The sequence below is a fragment of the Erithacus rubecula genome (assembly GCF_903797595.1).
Source record: "Erithacus rubecula genome assembly, chromosome: 1".
NCBI lineage: Eukaryota > Metazoa > Chordata > Aves > Passeriformes > Muscicapidae > Erithacus > Erithacus rubecula.
This window is the reverse complement of record NC_136658.1, coordinates 88,739,247-88,755,920: the sequence shown is the minus strand read 5'-3', so window position 1 is coordinate 88,755,920 and position 16,674 is coordinate 88,739,247. Positions and strand designations below refer to the sequence as shown.

Sequence of the window (16,674 nt, the reverse complement as noted above, 5' to 3'; positions counted from 1 at the left end):
GGCACCCCACTAGTTAGGGCAGTGGTAGCAGTCCAGATGAAGTGGTCCTATTGAAGTAGTGATTCTGTAAAAAGGTCTGGCAGCTCTTGTCCTCTGGAAACCAGTGGATAAGTGTTGCCTTGGTGTTCCAAATCTCAGTTTTTATATAGGTAGGAAAGGCCTAGCTCCTCCCCCTTGGTGGACCACCTCCCAATGGGATGATGTAATTTTATCAGTCATGCAGTGGGACTCAATGGCCCATTAACAGAAGATATCTTCCTGGAGGAAGGATGAGTCATGGGAAAGATAAAGAACATTGTCCCATCTAGTTTTTAACAGCTGGCCCATTAGCAGAGGATATCTCCCACGGAGATAAGGATCACTGCCCCATGTGGTTTCAGCAGATAGTGATAGAATACATACTTTTGGGCACATCTTTACATTGTAACCTTGGTCAAGTTTATAAGATCATTGAGTCCTGCTGCCAACCTAGTCCTGCTAGCACTATCACCATGGTCACTATTAAACCATGTCCTCCTCTGTAGGATGAAAAGTTTTCATCTTAAAGGTCCAAGGACTCCTGCATTTCACTCTTAGTTTCCAGTGGATGAGGGGCAATTCCTTTTCCCAGATATTGTATTTTCCAGATATGCAGCAAGTGCTCCTAAAATCTGATATTGTAGTCTGCTGAATAACTTATCAAGGCTTTTTATAATGTGAAGGAATATGACAGAATACTCATGTTCACAGAATTTGGTCCTACTTGTTTTCTGCAGTCTTAGATTTTACTTAGACCACCAAAACATTACTGGCCAGGACAGACAGTTATCTTTTTTCATCTCTAACAATGACAACTGGGTTCCTAGTGTCATAACAGTGTTATTTATTTTCCCTGACGGGGCTTCATCACACTTTCAATGAACATTAGTTAAAAACAACTGCTAGAGAAATTCCTCTGGAAAATTCCAATTACAACAAGTATAGAGATAACAGATAAGTTTAAAACTAGTTTGCATACTTCTGCTTTAGAAAAAGCATCAGCACAGAAGTTACTTTATGTGACTTTTTTAGTGCTGCCAGAAGATTCAGAGTAGCTGTCAAATTATTATTTTTTTTAATGTGCTCCTTGAGATTTTAGGTTTACTAATTCTCTTTCTTGCAAGTCAGTGCATTTTTTTCTCCAACTTAATCTTGCTATTACAACTACTTCACCTTTATGATGGTTACAGCAATTGAATACTCAAAATTATCTGCTTTATTGTTATGGTCTTTCCACACGCATGTGTCAGGAGTAACACTGATGAATCTTCCCTTCATGGGCTAATACAAGTGACAGAACTCCAGATGTGTAATTCCAGAACTGAGTCTATAGACAGGCTACTCTGGCCTCTACTTCCTGAATTGGGCTGCATTAAGGAGCCAAATGTTTGTAACTGTTATTTTTCAGTCCATTATCTTCATTACTGCAGTTTCTTATATGATTCTCAGACTATATTTTATAAAACAACCACATGGGCACACTGCTTGAAAGTAGTACATGGACCAGCCAGAGACAGCAGCTTCCAGTTCAGTTCACTTGAGTGTCCCTCAACACACAGGAAAATCAGAAGCATCCATTTCTATTGCTGCCTGCTAGCATGGGTGCACCTGCAGAGAAGCCTTTAGAATACCTGCAGCTCTAAGGAGGCTGGAGCTCAGGCATTAGGGGAGTGAGTGTATGTAACAGGAAGATGAAAGGAGTGATTGCACAGCTTTGAAGTAATGAATTCAAGCTCATCTGTAAATTCAAGGAATAGATACACCCATCTGTAAAGGCAAGAGCTGTTGCCATCATCAAGTAAGTCTGGGAACACCCCTATGTAATATTAATTCAACACTGAAGTTCCGTTTCTTTCAGTTTAATAGCTCCTTTTTTTTTTTAAACTTGGATGTAACTCAACTCCCTGTTTCTCAAATCGCTTTCCATCTACCCGCCAAGTTAGAGACACAAAAAAACAGGAAGAATGGAAGGAACCATTCTTCCCATTATTAAATTAGAAAACCAAGTCCCAGAAACCTTTCTCCAGTCTTTTTTTTTTTTTTTTTTTCTATTTTTGAATACACTGCCTTACAGAGACTTTTAGCTTTTCTATTTTTGAGAAATGGAAGAAAATGATGTTATGTCCCTACATACCCCTAGTGTTTACATTTATCAAGTAAAGAATGCCAGATATGCTAACTCATTTTGTCATAACAAGATAAGTGGTAATGGTGCTGTTCTCTAGTCCAGGCAACCCACAATTATTTGATATTCACCCACTCTGGAAAGTTCATTTTGCTGCCGGCTGCTCACCAAGGATCAGCCACAGAGATAACAGAGGCTTGGGAATTCTCAGGAATATTCTCTTTTTGCAAATGAGTGAGCAAGTGAAGAATATTTTTGCATTGCTAACCAAGAACTTTCTCCACATGCTTGTGGGACCTCCTGTTTTCCTCATGCAGTAGGTATTGCCATGTGCAAAAAAAGACAGATATTTAGTGCCAGGGGAAAAAATTTCAGTGCTGGACAGCATTTTAATGAAACAAGACACAAGTCCTCCATGGAAAGTCTGCAACCTCGATGAGATCAGATAGCAAAGTGATACCAAATCTGCTTTTGATATTCTGTGGATGCTGCTCCACTTTTGAGTACCAATCTGATGCTGTGCTACAGCAGTAACATTTGCAGGCTCCAGCCAGGGGTGGGAGACAGCTGGAGCAGCCTGGCTACTCTTCATAGCCTGCAGTCTTGTCAGCCCAGCCTGCAGCCTTATCAGATCCTCCCCAGCAGAGCAGAGCTGGGCAACCTCCCTGAGGCAGAGAAGTCTCAGCACAGGCGCCTTGAGTCTGTATGGAGGCATGGATAAGAAAGTTGCTTGACCTTTCTACCACTGCTGCTTTCCTGAAGGTGTGGGCAACTTCTAATCTAAAAAAAAGGAAGCCACATTTCAAAGATATTTAATATGTTTAATGGAAAAGTATCTGAAAAACACGTTTTTCCTACTCAGAAAGAAGAGATTAATAACTTAAGTGATCTATCATTTTGATATTGGAGATTTCTACACTTCATATTTACATAGAAATATGTTGCATTCATATAAATTTTTCTGACCATGTAGATCTAAAACATAGTCAAAGCTGGGAAAAACCCAAGTGGTTTTGTTTGTATACAAAAAAAAAAAAAAAAAAATTAAAATTACAATCAGGTTAAGTAAACTTTCCCAGCTTTGCTTATATACGTTTTGATATTGTTGTTGCTGTCTCCTACCCCAAACAATTATTTTTTGCTATTTTTGAGTCCAAGGATTAGAAAAATACAGTAGCAGAAAGCATATAAATGCACTTATAGGCACTATATTCAACTTTCAGCCTACAAATTACTGTGAGAATTGTAATGATCTATTAAAAACCAGCAAAAGAGAAGTATTTGGTAATACTGATCTTGATCAGTTCCTCAGTTTGCAGCAAGAGATATTGAGATGGGATGGACATCTGCCCTGCAGTGGGAAAATACAAAGGGTATTTATATTTGTCCTGAACTTTGGGACTGAATAATGCCACAAAACACATGCTACAGGTGCTGTGCAATGGAAACAGAGCTTCCTGAGAGTGAAACAAAGTGACTGACATACTAACACAGTTTTAACACTGCAAATTAGTGCTAATTAATGCTTTTGGAGCTGCTGTAGAAATATGGGCAAGGAGGATGCTTTTATCAAGGCTGGATCCAGGCTGCAGACATGGGGTGAGGTGCACTGAGATGGTGAGGGTGTGGAACAGTTTGACTCACAAACTCTCCAACTCCTGTGGCAATCCAAGCAGTCTTTGCCCAATTTTTTGAAAACTGTCCAAGCATTCTTATTTAGCAGGTCTGCAGTCCAACCATCAGTGGATCACATCTATGCATTTTACTGACAAAAGCCTCTATTGAACATAAAGCTAGAAAGGCAAAGTCTATGCTGTTCCCAGTTTGTATTTCTTGCATAAAAGCACTCCACTGGCAACAGTGTGATTTGACAGTGTGATTGCAGTAGCAGCTTTTCCTGGCTGAGCTGTCTGAGTGATAAATGACACTTCAACACATCCATTAAGTCCCAGATAACTGTGCTTCTAGATTTGATACTTGCATTACAAATACAAATACAAGTACAAATACAAATAAAAATGCATTGGTTCTGTAGAGATCTGTATTATCTGTGAGCTGAGATCATTCAGGTAGACTGATGTCTTACCCAGTAGGGAATTCAGTATGAGGGAAACCTCTCTGGCAAGAGGCAGGATAGGTCAGAATCAATTTTAGCTTTGCTTACCAAAGAAAAACAGCCCATCCTGCAGAACCAAACAAACTGCACCAGTTTGAGCCTCCACCCAGAAATCTGGCAATCTAAATTACGCTCTCTTATTGAGCAGCACTTCCCTCCGCAGGAACAATGAATCAAACAAAATAAATAAATCTTTACACTTCCCTGTTCTTTCCACCTCCCAATTAATCATACATCATTTTGGAAAACCTCAGTAACCCACAGCAGGAGGCAGAGCTGCCATCATAGAGCAGCATCATACCGAGCTCCAGGAGCAGGGGCTGTGCTGGCTGCCCTCCTAGGCAGGTTTTTCCACTTTTTGGGACAAGAGAAATTTATCAGGACCATTATTTACCCTAGGATAGGTACCAAATTTTTTGCAAATATGCTTTTGTATACCATTTTCTACACTCTTTAACTTAATTGACACAAAGGTCTAAAATGCCAGAAAATAAATGTTCAATTAAACTTTATAAAGCCTGGTCCATTATTCCTTTCCCTCACTAACAGAGATGGCAAGAAATTATGTTTCCTTTCTGGGCTGTGGAAAAGACATTTTGTCCACAGAAGTTCTTGAGAAAGGGCTGCTTTTCAGATCATCTGCTTTCTCTGGAGAAAGTGACTGATTTTGCCCAAGCTCCTGTTGTTGCATGAGCAGTTTTGAGTTCTGACATGCCTGGTGAGCATTTCCATGATAGGAGGTTCTAAAGTTACTGGGTTTTGAGTTCTTATGCTATGCTCTCAGCATTAACTCAAGATCCAGAGGTGAGGAATTACCACCAAACAGATCATGTTTCTAGCCTGAGAGCAAGTTGTGAAATTACTGCAGTTGGCCTGCTGGTACAGGATTTCTGGTACTGTTTCACAGAGCATCAAATAGTCCTAATAAGTTTCAGATAAGTACTCTGCATTTTGGATGCTTAACTCCCAATTTTTTGAAATGTGCCCCCGATTCATTTCAAGTCTGTGTGCTTTAAACAGATCTTCTTCTAAATGAGATTATTAAAATTTCTTCATGTCTTTATAGAGAACCCATGTGTTCATTTATGGTCTCAAGGGAAGACTAAGTTAACCCTGCTGTCATTTCTGGAAGTGTTACCAAATGACATTATTTATACTAGATTTAGCTGTAAATCCCTACTTTCAGGAGCAGTGTGTCCCAGAATAGTGCAAAAAGGATGTTTTTCTTTCTATATTTGAGGCATGAATAACATTAGAGAGAGACATCTTTCCTTTAAGATTTCAGAAGATAAAAAGTTTACAGACTGAAATAATGTAAAGGTATTTATTTTCATGTCTTTTTGAAAGAGTAAAGGACAGCAGATCAAAAATATTTTCTTTAAAAAGTCTTTTTTTTCTATCATTGGAAATTCTGTAGCTCTTCATTACCTACAACATTCTCATCCCCACCACTACCAACCCTCCCACCCTTTTTCTGGTAGTTCCCTCCAGTGCTCTGAAACATAGAGGTCTCTCTTTTCTATGACTTCCTTCCTTCAAATTCTCCCTTCACATTTCAGTGATGTCAAACAGCCAAGATAAGGAATAGCTGTCTCTTCCCAGGAGGAAGCTGACAGATGTGCAATTCAGAAGGACAATTCCGTTTTTCCTACTGTGTTCCTAGGATGGGGGTGGTGGGAGTGGGGGAAGTGAAAAGTAAGTTAACCTCACTTTTGCCAGCTATGCCAGCTACTGTCAGCAAAATAGACACAGCCAAGCATGTCAGCATTGTACTGCTCTCTTCCTGAAAGAATAGAATAGTTAAAAAAAGATGAGATATGGAACAGGGCTGGCTAATAACTTGTATGGTTGGTCAAAATTCAAAACCAAATAATTGTTTGTATAATGTATCCTATTGCTCTTGAAGCATCTGGCATAAACTGTTGTCTTCATTCCTGTTTCATTTAGATCCCTTGTTGCTAGGAAGAGATGACTGGAGAGTTAGACTGCTACCTCTGTGGGATAATAGTGTTTTTTTACAAAGAAAAGCATACTGGGGTTTGGGACTGTAAGAGTTAAAGAAGTGTATTTGTGTGGAGGATGAGTGGTTTGTTATTGTGAGATTTTTAAGAGTAGCTTTTTGATTTTTGTATTATTGATGTGGCTTAATGAGGAAAACACAAGAAATATTGTTTTCTTACTTACCTAAATATAATAAAAACAACAGAAGCAGAAAAGACTTACTTGCCTTGGGATCCCAATTCACAGTGTTGCAGGAATTCACAGGCAAGAACATCCCATTTTATGATGGTAAGGAAGTTTTCCAGTAGGCAACAAGAAGCTGGGTTTCCATGATTAAGGGATACAGTTGGATTTAGTGGAACAACTGAGTTCAGGCCAACTTGCTACTTGCAGCAGGAGATTTTTTTGGGATGAATAAGAAAAAGCGAGACATGGAAATGTCTCAAGAATTTTTGAGAAATGCGTTACTATAGATACCCTTTATCTTTCTCAGTAAATAGGATAAGAGAAATCCATAAAGGTTCTTAAATATTACCATATTAAGATCTTCAAAGTTTCTTTTTGTCATGCCCATATTTTTAGTATCTTGCCTTGCTGCATCAGTGGTGACCTAGACTCAAAATCTGGCTTGTGTGTAATGAAGAAGCACTGGAACACCAACAGGAACAAGCACTCTCCTAAGATAAAGCCAGTGTTCTGTGTAACACTGGGCAGTGGGAATCACTAATGCCACAAAATAAGGCTTAATGTTAGTGTGACTGTAATTTACTTTAGAGAGCTAACCAAATGATCTGATGACCTGAGTGCTGTACAGAGAGAAGGAAATAATATGTGTATGCTTAAGGTAGGCAATGGGCAGCAGTCAAAAGTCCAGGGAAACTGAAATATTATGCTTGAATTTTCAGAATGGCAGAATAAATGTTCTTTTGTGGACACTATGTGAACAGGGTAGCACGCTGAGAACTGTAGAGAAATGGTCCAACTGTGCTAAAAGACTGTACTTGAGCAGCATCACTAAAATTCAAACCAAGTTAGCAGCTTATCTGGGATCTCCTGCTACTGAGGAGCTTTTACTTGAGTGGAACCCAATTCATCAGGAAAAACAGAAAAGTATTGACAAGAAACCAGAAGAAAAGCTATTATATTTCACAGCTGGGAAATTAATTACACTTAGCATATGAAGAACACACTAAGGAAATAAAGTGGATGAGGCTTGGAAGGTTTGAAGTAAATGCCTCCAAGATTTGTTTTACCAGCTTTCCAATTCAGTAAAACAGATCCCAGATCTGACAACTAGGGAAACCCTCTTCTTACCTTTCCAGATACAAAAGGGAAGAGACTCAAATTAAGTAATACAAACAGAGAGTGGGAGTTTACTGTGGGCTATTGCTCAGCTTGTTAGATAGAAAAATGAAGTTGTAGTTAAGCAGCTTGCAGGCACCAAACAGAACTTAGCCCCTCAAATGCGAACTTGGTGGGATTCATCTCTGTGAGCAACAGATGTTGCTGACAAAGTGTGGCCAGACTCAGAACCTCATTACTGATGCAGCATGTGTCAGTACTATTGCCTTTTCATGAAAAAGACCTGCCTTTCAAAAATCAGCTGGAATAATTTCATAGACATCAGAAATATAGAACACAGAGCGAAGGATCTAGTGAAGAGGTAGCAATGAAAGTGTTTTACCAGGCTTTCAGCAGGTGAAACATTGAGTTTCTTTATAAAATAAATGGTGAGAGATTAGTTCTTCCAGGAGGGGATCTGTAGTTAAGTGCTTCCAGAAACTTAATGCATTTGAGATCTATTCTGTTCACAAAATAGAGTGTAGACTTTTCCATGATCACAGAAAAGAAAGACTAGACAAATATGGGATTTTTTTGTGTACCTTCTGATGCCTGAAGATGAAGCTGTGGTTTTGTGTGGTAGAGCAAAGGGACCCTGGACAATGGTTTTTATGGTGCTAGAGCAATATGTATAGTAATGATTCACTAGATGCTTGATTCCTCAATCTACATAGGGAGAACTGTTTTCCTCTACTTGCTTTGGAGTTTAACAGAGTCTTGCATCTTGTCAGAGAAAAAAACACTGGGATTTTGTGTTTCAGATCTTAGAGATGCCAGACCTGTGCCATAATAAGATCAAGAGACCAACAGTCTCGTGACTAGTCTCTAATCTGAAGATCTGCTCTGAACAGAGGCATGAGATACAATCTGTGAGGCTTCAAGGAGGCTAGCAAGAACTTGCATTTATTGTTGTTGTTTTGTTGAACATGAACATTGCAGCCCCAGGTTTTTTCCACACCATTGCTGATAAAGTATTTCTAAGATCCATTCTTGGGCTTTGGGCATTCTTTCTCAATATCATTATGTTGAGCTGACATCACCTATGAGGAGTTTCATAGAAAGCTGCTTATAGCAAAGCTGAATGCAGACATCCAGTCTTCTGGTTGCCTCTGGATTTCAATTTCAAGTCTATTCTTCCTGAGTTAGGTGGAGTGTACAGCCCATACAGAAACATGTTCTGAATAAAGCATCTGTTGCCAATTTCTAAGACCCTTGAGTTTGAGCAGTCTGGAGTTTGTTCCAGCTCTTGTAAGAGTCAAGCTCATATCATAGTCAAGCTCATGAAAGTTCTAATGCAGTGAGCTAATGTGCTACTTACTTTTTTCTTGTCTATTTTCTACTCCTTCCTGCCAAGACATGAGCATTTCTGAATTTTGTAGATCTGTTTGCAAAATGACAAGCACGTAATGAAAAAGGATGCGAAAGAGAAGCCAGATGACATCCCTTAAGTCAGTTTAAAGCTTGATATTTGGTTGTTTATAATCTCAGTATGTTAGTTGTTTGTACTATGATAAGAGCATTTTTGGTGGAGATGGAGCTACAAGACTTATTGCAGCAATGCAGACAGTGTTTGTCTGTTGGTAGGGAAGTGGACCGGAAGGCAGGAAGATCTGGGTCCTAGACCAAGCTGAACCAGTGACTCATCAAACTCTGGGAAAGTGCATTTAACCCAGTTCTGCAACATTGCAGAAATCAGTTCAGCTGTCAAACTGAACCAGAGCATGTTTTAAGCCACAAGTCAGTGGTAATATGGGAAAGATGAACCCTTTTTTTCATTGAGTAAATAAATGTAATTTCCGTATTACCATCTCCAATGTTTCACAGTATGGCTGTGGTAATGTTCTTGTATAGTCAAGGAGGTATTTTGAAGAAAGTGAAACCTCCCCCATTCCCACTTAAAAAAAAAAAAAAAAAAAAAAAAACACCAAAAAAAACCAACCAGAACAAAAAATAACAACCATAAAACAAACAAATCTTCCCACTATTCCCACTAAAATTATGTGGAAACAGATATGCAGGATGAAGAAATAGGCAAAGAATAAACTGTCATTTATTTTTTTAGGATACAGGATAACAATTCAGCCATTCCAGATTTCCAATTTTGTAATCTACAGATACAACTACATTATATTGAGATATAGATTTTGACCCCTAATTAGCTGAGTAACTAAATGAGGTTTTTTGGCAGAATAAAGAAAGATATGTGAGTTTTATGAGCAAATGTTTTCAGACATTATGCTAATCAAAATTATATAGGTGAGAAAATAATTATCGATGATAGTTGACTACCAGTTTTTATATCTACAAGACATTGATCTTTTCTTTCTGAATACATTCTTCTGTATGTTAAATTACCTTCCTTAACCTCATTGCAAATAGAAAAACTTTCACAGATGTCTGCATATGTCTGATATGTCAGATCCTCTACTGTAGCTTTTTTATTTGCTAAATTTGTACCTAAGGCATTCACCACTGGCAACACTGATCACCTTGGAGCAGAGGCAGTAAGGCTCAGGGAGGAGGTTAAATTTTGCAATCAAATGTGGAAAGTGAAATGGGTCAGTAAGAAAGCTAGTTCTCATGGGCTTTTTCTTGACTGAAGTAGAAAGGAAATGGTGGGTGAAGCATCTGACCAAGCAGTTAGCAGTAAACACTTCCATCATCAAATGCAATTCTTTTTCCAGTTTGCAAATCTCTTACCCATTCTTCTTACTTTTAAGGAAATACCAGAGTCCAGTCCCAAGAAGCAGTTCTGAAAAATTGCATAGCAAATTTCCACATTTCATATTTCCACTACAGTCATTTGTCTAGCAGCCAACTCTGAAAATTGAGCCAGGGCTGTAAACATTATACTGGACTGGACTTACCCATCAGCATGTATGATAAATGCAGTGTCAGCCAATCTGTGCCATTGCTGATAAACCTGTGCAAATCCATTCTTTCAAAGTCATGCTGTCAGGGATAGTTCCATACTTCCAGTTCTTGGCAGATATTTGTAGTTGCAATTTATGTACTTCTGTGGGAAGAATTTAAATTCACTTTTCTTGCTTTCTTTATTGTATCTGATTCTGCAGGCATAAGATTTTAAAAGGCCACTGAAAACCATTGCCAACTTCATCCCTCCCAAGGGAAAAAAGAACTCCCAGGACCTCTTAAGTATTCACTTCAGAACCAGATCAGCATGTCTGAGCCATGTCTGGACCATTACTGTAAACAGAAAGATGTCTGTAAACAGTTATCAGAGGAAAACACAGTTAACTAATTCAATTGATAAAAGCAGCTCATACACAATCAAACGTTTTTAAGTAATTACAAAGGACATGAAACAGGAATAAAATCTCAGTGGTTATGCTCACATTTTGGGAAGCCCTGGCACCACTGCACTGCACTGAAGGAAATAAGATGCTGCAGCCACGCAAACAGCTGGTTTCTGTCAGTCCCTCCCCACCAGCAGAGCTAATGCAACTGCACTGCTGCTGGTTCAGAAGTAAAAAAATCTTTCCTACATTGGCAGGTTGGTTAGTTCTTAGTGTAATAGGCACAGATGAGTTTTCAGAAATGCTGGTTGCCTATCTGAAGTATGATTAGCAACCTTTGAGGTTTAGCAGTCACAAAGAATAATATGTTCTTAAGTTTCCTGAGTCTGCCAATTTACGTAGGTGAGTAAACTAGACAGGTCAAATAACTGGCGTGGTTTATAAATAGACTAAAAAAAATCTCCATATATAGACTAGTATCCAGACTTTCTATTGTTTCAAGCAAATGATATCATCATTGGATGTCTTTCCAAAACTGAAGAACTTCCAGACTTAGACTTTCAGAAGTAGTTAAATATAGAAATTGCTACTTTAATGAGTGAATGCTGTGTTTCATTATTATTATGCTACTAGTATGTGAACAAGTGTCTTTCTGTTCTTAGGGATGGGAAAGGAGGTTTTATTCCAGTAATATAAGATACTGCACAAAAGCCAAATTCAGATTAAGGGTTGACAGTGTCTTTGACTTCATTCTTTTATGGAAAATATTCCAGTATAACTGCACACATCAAGATAGCACTGTCCACTAACTTGCACCTTGCATAAGCCTTGGGCAGACCAAATACAAAATGCACAGTGGTTTGCATAAATAAAATATTAGAATAAAAATTAAAAGATAAACAATCTGTGCTTTTCAGTGTCACAGTCTCCCTAATAATGATTACATCTACTTTGGCAAGTCACAAACAAATCACAGAATTAAGTCAAAGGACTTTTTTCATTGCTCATAACTAGAAAACACTTCTTCTGACTTCTGTAATGCTGTTTTTAAAACCACATAAGTAGCTTGGGTGGAGATATATTTAATTTCTAGGGATGGGGTGTTGGGAACAAGGACTCGTGTTAAGATGTCCCAGCACTCTTAGTCTAAAGACCACCATCCCTTTAGATGAGGAATGTCATGATGAATGTTAGATGAGAGTCTGTTGTCTCATAAGAAAAGATAATAGTGAAATAATACTCATCTCTGAAAGTATGGATTTACGAAGATGGGATCAAGTTTTATAGGATATCAAATTTTTACTTACCAATACAAATTTTCCTCCAGCTACTGCTGCATCTTTTTTCTTTCTCTCAGATTTAGCTAAAAATCCCATTTGAACAAAGAATCAGGTGACATGAAGTCAGCTAATTTTAGGCATCTACATGTTCAGGAGGTGTCTGAGTTCTCCTTATAATCAAGGAAGCCAATGGGTTTGCCTTAACTAATAATAATAATTAATGTAGGTATCTTTGCTTACCTTTATTAATAAATTTCCAGCTTCAAAGTCTTACTAGGCTTATACCTGTGGGGTGGTTTTTTTTCTGCAGGCAAACTCAATTCTGGCCTTGGTAAAATACAGCAACATTTTTATTCTCTTTTTGTAATCATTGTGGGTCGTAGGTGTCTTTCATAGCATAACACATAATCATCTCTGTGACATAAAAAAGGAAAAATATGGCTGAATCCAACTTCATTGCCTGTAAAATATGAGACTTCCATTCTCAGACTTCTTGACAGAAAACTGTCACAGCATGCTTGCTTCAAAATGTGCTGTTTGCAGACAAACTCATGTTGGACAACTAGGCAAGACCCCTGGACAGTTATTCAAATATCTGTGCTTTGTATGAAGGCAGCTTTTAAGCATTACTCTTTGCCTGGCCTCTTAAAGACCTTTTTTTTAAATTTTATTTTAGTGCCTACTATATCACAGCTGCTCTTTCTGGATTTCATCTGGTTTTCTGGGTAACTATGTGTTTGGATGAAAGCCACAAAATTAGAAATGGTTTTATAAAAACGTGATGGATAAGTTCACACCGTATCATATCTGCTTCTGCCATTGTTCCAAGGCAGTGTCTCCAGACAACAACAATTTTTTAATTTGAAGAGGGGCAGTAAATAGTACCTCAAATAAAGTGGACATGTGAAGCTGTGGAGTTTCACTTTGAAATGAAACTATGCAGCCTTCAAATCAAGGCTGCATGCCAGAAGGTTCATATAATCAAGAGTCACAAGCAAGTCCATAAGAGGAAAGCCTTTTATAGCTTCATTTCAGAGAGATACAGAATTCACGTTTACCATCTCTGGTCCCAACACAGTTGCTGAGACACCCTTGAGAATACAATGTTTCTGTCTGTTGGCGTCTCCTCAGCATTGGAGACTTTAAATTTTTGCCTTTATTTCCTCACTCCAGGCATCAAACAAAGGCATCCCAGTCCCTGGGAGCAGTAGTGCCTTTGGGTGCTTCTCCTTTGTTGACATTCCCGTGCCCATCAGGACTCAGAGCTGAAGTAAGCCACTTGCTTTTTGGCATCCTGATTCCCAGTTTTCTTGATACACTACATAAGAGAGAGATGGCACATGAAACTTCACACCAGTTTATAATACATAATTGATTGCCACAAGTATGGCTTGTCTCATTGCATTGGGAAGACTCCATTAGGCAGTGGTTAAGAGACCAGCTCTCTTCATACAGCTGGTGCTAAGTATCTTTGTTCTTCCTGGGACCAGTTTCCTCCTCCAGATTTTTTCTTTGAAGGATACGTAGATACATGGCTCCCCCTACTTTTGGTGGGAAGTGTAAACATTCAGAAGGTTTTGAGGTCACGCACTAAATTATTCTAGTTGCCATGCATCCAGTCTGGAAAAGGTTCTGGCTCCCATTCAAATATGAAAGAAAGAATTAGTTCTTAGCGAAATAATTCTCAGAACAGTTGGAGAGAGGATCCACACCCACATCTTTCCTTCCTCTCTGACTGTGCCAATTATCTCTCCCTTTCCCTGGACAGTTAAGGTCTCCACAGTGGTCTTACTGTCCCATGCACCAGTAGCTCCTGGAGTGTTAGCAGGCAGTTTCAGATGGCTGATTCCATCTTAGCATTGTACCTCTGAGAAGAGACCAAGCCTGTTCCTGGGCAATCCAGGCCTTCTCTGCTGACAGCATTCTCAATACTTGTTTTGAGTGGTTGTTTATACATATTTCTAGAGAAATAAGTTTGGCAACAGGCAACAAATGTTTTCACTTCTTAAAGGAGTAAAATGTTAGGTTTGAGCAAAGGCAACTGTGCTGTCACATTTGAATCTGATGAAATTCTTCTATGTCTGGTGATGATCAGCAGCAGAAATATTCTGTCATACTTCTACTTTATTTTTTCTTCTTTCTTTTGAAGGTAGCAAAAAATTAATGTTTCTAAGTCAGGGCTGTATAAACTGAATTTGAAATTAATGTCCATATCAGCAGCTGAAGGTCAGATGTGAAAGCAGAGGTTCATACTGGAGGTGTGGTCTGCTCTGGTCTCTCTGGCACTGGCACAGAGGGCTGACTCTCAGGCATGCCAGGAATTCCCTCGGGACTTCCCGGCTGGAGCCTGACTTGGAGCATCTGAATGTGCAGCTCCAGTGTCTGAATATGCAGCTCCAGTGTCTGAATATGCAGCTCCAGTGTCTGAATATGCAGCTCCAGTGTGCTGCTCATTGCCCCACTGCAGAGACATGCAACGTGCCATGTTACCACCTCCAGTCCCAGTTCAGTGCTCCAGCAAACCCTAAAACCTTCTAAAACACACCTTGGTGAACCTTGGGTGGGCAGAATGGGGTTGTCAGCACAGAAGTCAATGCACAGCTACAGCCTACAAAACGTTATCAAAGAAGATGTTGGTGTATGGAGTCTTTGATTCTGAGTTCCAATATTTTCATTATAATTTCCGGAATTATTTTTTGAGCTGTATGTAAGGAAATGGCTTATATTTCCTGGTCTTTCAGTACTCATAGAACTGTACTTTGAGGTCTGTCTCTGGTTGCCTTTGTTCTTTGTTAGAATACCAGCCCTTGAAGTGGAGGTACTTGAATGGGCACGCAGAAATGACAACTACTCAAATGTGGCCAGCATTAGCAACAAATAAATCATTAACGTGTGGAAAAGTTTAAAGAAAAATGCATGCATGTTTCTGGGTTTTTAAAAGTTTGGATGAAGGAAACTGCATTTAAGTTGTCTATTTTTGGCTGAAGATGTGTAAGTAATGAAATAAATAATACTGCTTGGGGACAAAAAAAGGATAAGAAAGCAAGAAGGCAGAAAAGGTTTTGTGTTGGGACACCCACATTCTATGCATGCTATATATAAAAATGTGAAATATTTGCACTAGACAAATATGCAAGCTTTACAAACATAGGTGGCCCTTAATGTTTTCTCTTGCTTTTGTTAGAGTAGTGTTCATGTTCCTTAAACATGATGAATATATTCATCCCAGCTAACCCAGTGGCTGGATAAGCCAACTCTGGAGATGCCTGGCTTTGAACAGCATGGATCTGAGCAGTATTAGATGCAACTCAAGATTTGTTGATTAATGAAAACAGTTCTAAGAACCTAGTCTTTATTTATTTGGCAAAGTAACATATCACTGTTGTTATTAGTAATAATTCACAACTACATCACCGCAAGAAACACTGAAATACAATTCTATATCTTCTTGTTATTAGCATTTGTACAAAATCACTGTAAGAAATCTGATTAATTATATGAAAGGGCTATTAAGTGGCAATTCTACTGCCTTTGCTCCTGCAGTTGGTATTCAGAAGTAAGCCTATCCTTCCTTACAAGCTTATCTCTTCTTTCCCCACCTTCCCACAGGGCCAAGAGATCTGTGGTCTCTCCCCATTGGGGCTCCCAGTGGCCTTATGCTCACAAGTCAGCATCACTGCTGCCTGCAGATGTCCCTGCTCTTGCTCCTAGTATATCCTCACTACCTTCATTCTTCACCTAACTTGAAGCCCTCTTCATCTTTTTTTTTCATTTTCCAAGTTTTTACCACACTTGCACTACCAGTTCCCTGTTTATACTCCTCCCAAATAAATAACCTAGTCTTAATTTCTTTTCTCCCATTGGTCCCATTTTTTTTACACTCAAAAGTTAGTGTTTCTGACAGTATTACCTAGGCAATATTTTATCTAAGATGATGTTACCATTACAGTTGGCTGAATGAGACAGCCTTGCCTCCAAGGGCTGCCTTTTGATTCTGTGGGTCTCGTTGGGGACACTAATGGACACATTTCTGGACAGAACTACCATACTTTACTCTTGATTCTCCAGCCTAATTCTAATTAAGCAACACCTCACCTTGTGCAGAGAAAGCTTGCACACCAGTGCAATGCTATAGCTCATTTTGTGTTTGCACATCTGTCTGCTCTTAAATAGTGTTCTTCACACTCAGTGTTCCCACCAAAGGGTAAATCTTCTGTGAGGGCGACACTTGGGCACTTAGCACAGGATTCACCTCATGTGGAGCTGGACATCTGCTCTGTAAACACCTCTCAACCAGTTACCCTATGCTACATCTCTAATTTCCTCACCCTTCTGTGGTGAGATTTAGCTCTGGTATCTGAAACAGATCTGATGAAATTCCCTGGGTGATCTAAACCAGCAGGCAGATGTTGTGCCTGTATTGCATAAATCTTAAATTAAATCCTATAAACCCCATTTCTAAACTCTGCTTAGACTGTGGACTTCTTAGAGATTGGTGGGATTATGCATCATCCAAAACATAAAACCTGGAGCTGA

General features: G+C 39.0%; 2 protein-coding genes and 1 long non-coding RNA gene across 4 annotated transcripts in view; 1 reads left to right on the top strand and 2 right to left on the bottom strand.

Moving 5' to 3' along the window:
• The window catches only part of COL4A1 (collagen type IV alpha 1 chain), a 366,614-nt gene that overhangs the window by 133,834 nt on the left and 216,106 nt on the right, over positions 1–16,674 (bottom strand). The gene's annotated exons all lie outside the window — the stretch shown is intronic.
• COL4A2 (collagen type IV alpha 2 chain) overlaps positions 1–16,674 on the top strand; it is a 135,121-nt gene that overhangs the window by 19,556 nt on the left and 98,891 nt on the right. The gene's annotated exons all lie outside the window — the stretch shown is intronic.
• LOC306806685 lies at positions 9,895–11,150 on the bottom strand. Its single transcript, XR_013775527.1, has 3 exons — positions 10,958–11,150; positions 10,469–10,617; positions 9,895–10,353 (listed from the first exon to the last, which is right to left on the bottom strand). It is a non-coding gene; the product is annotated as an uncharacterized lncRNA (long non-coding RNA).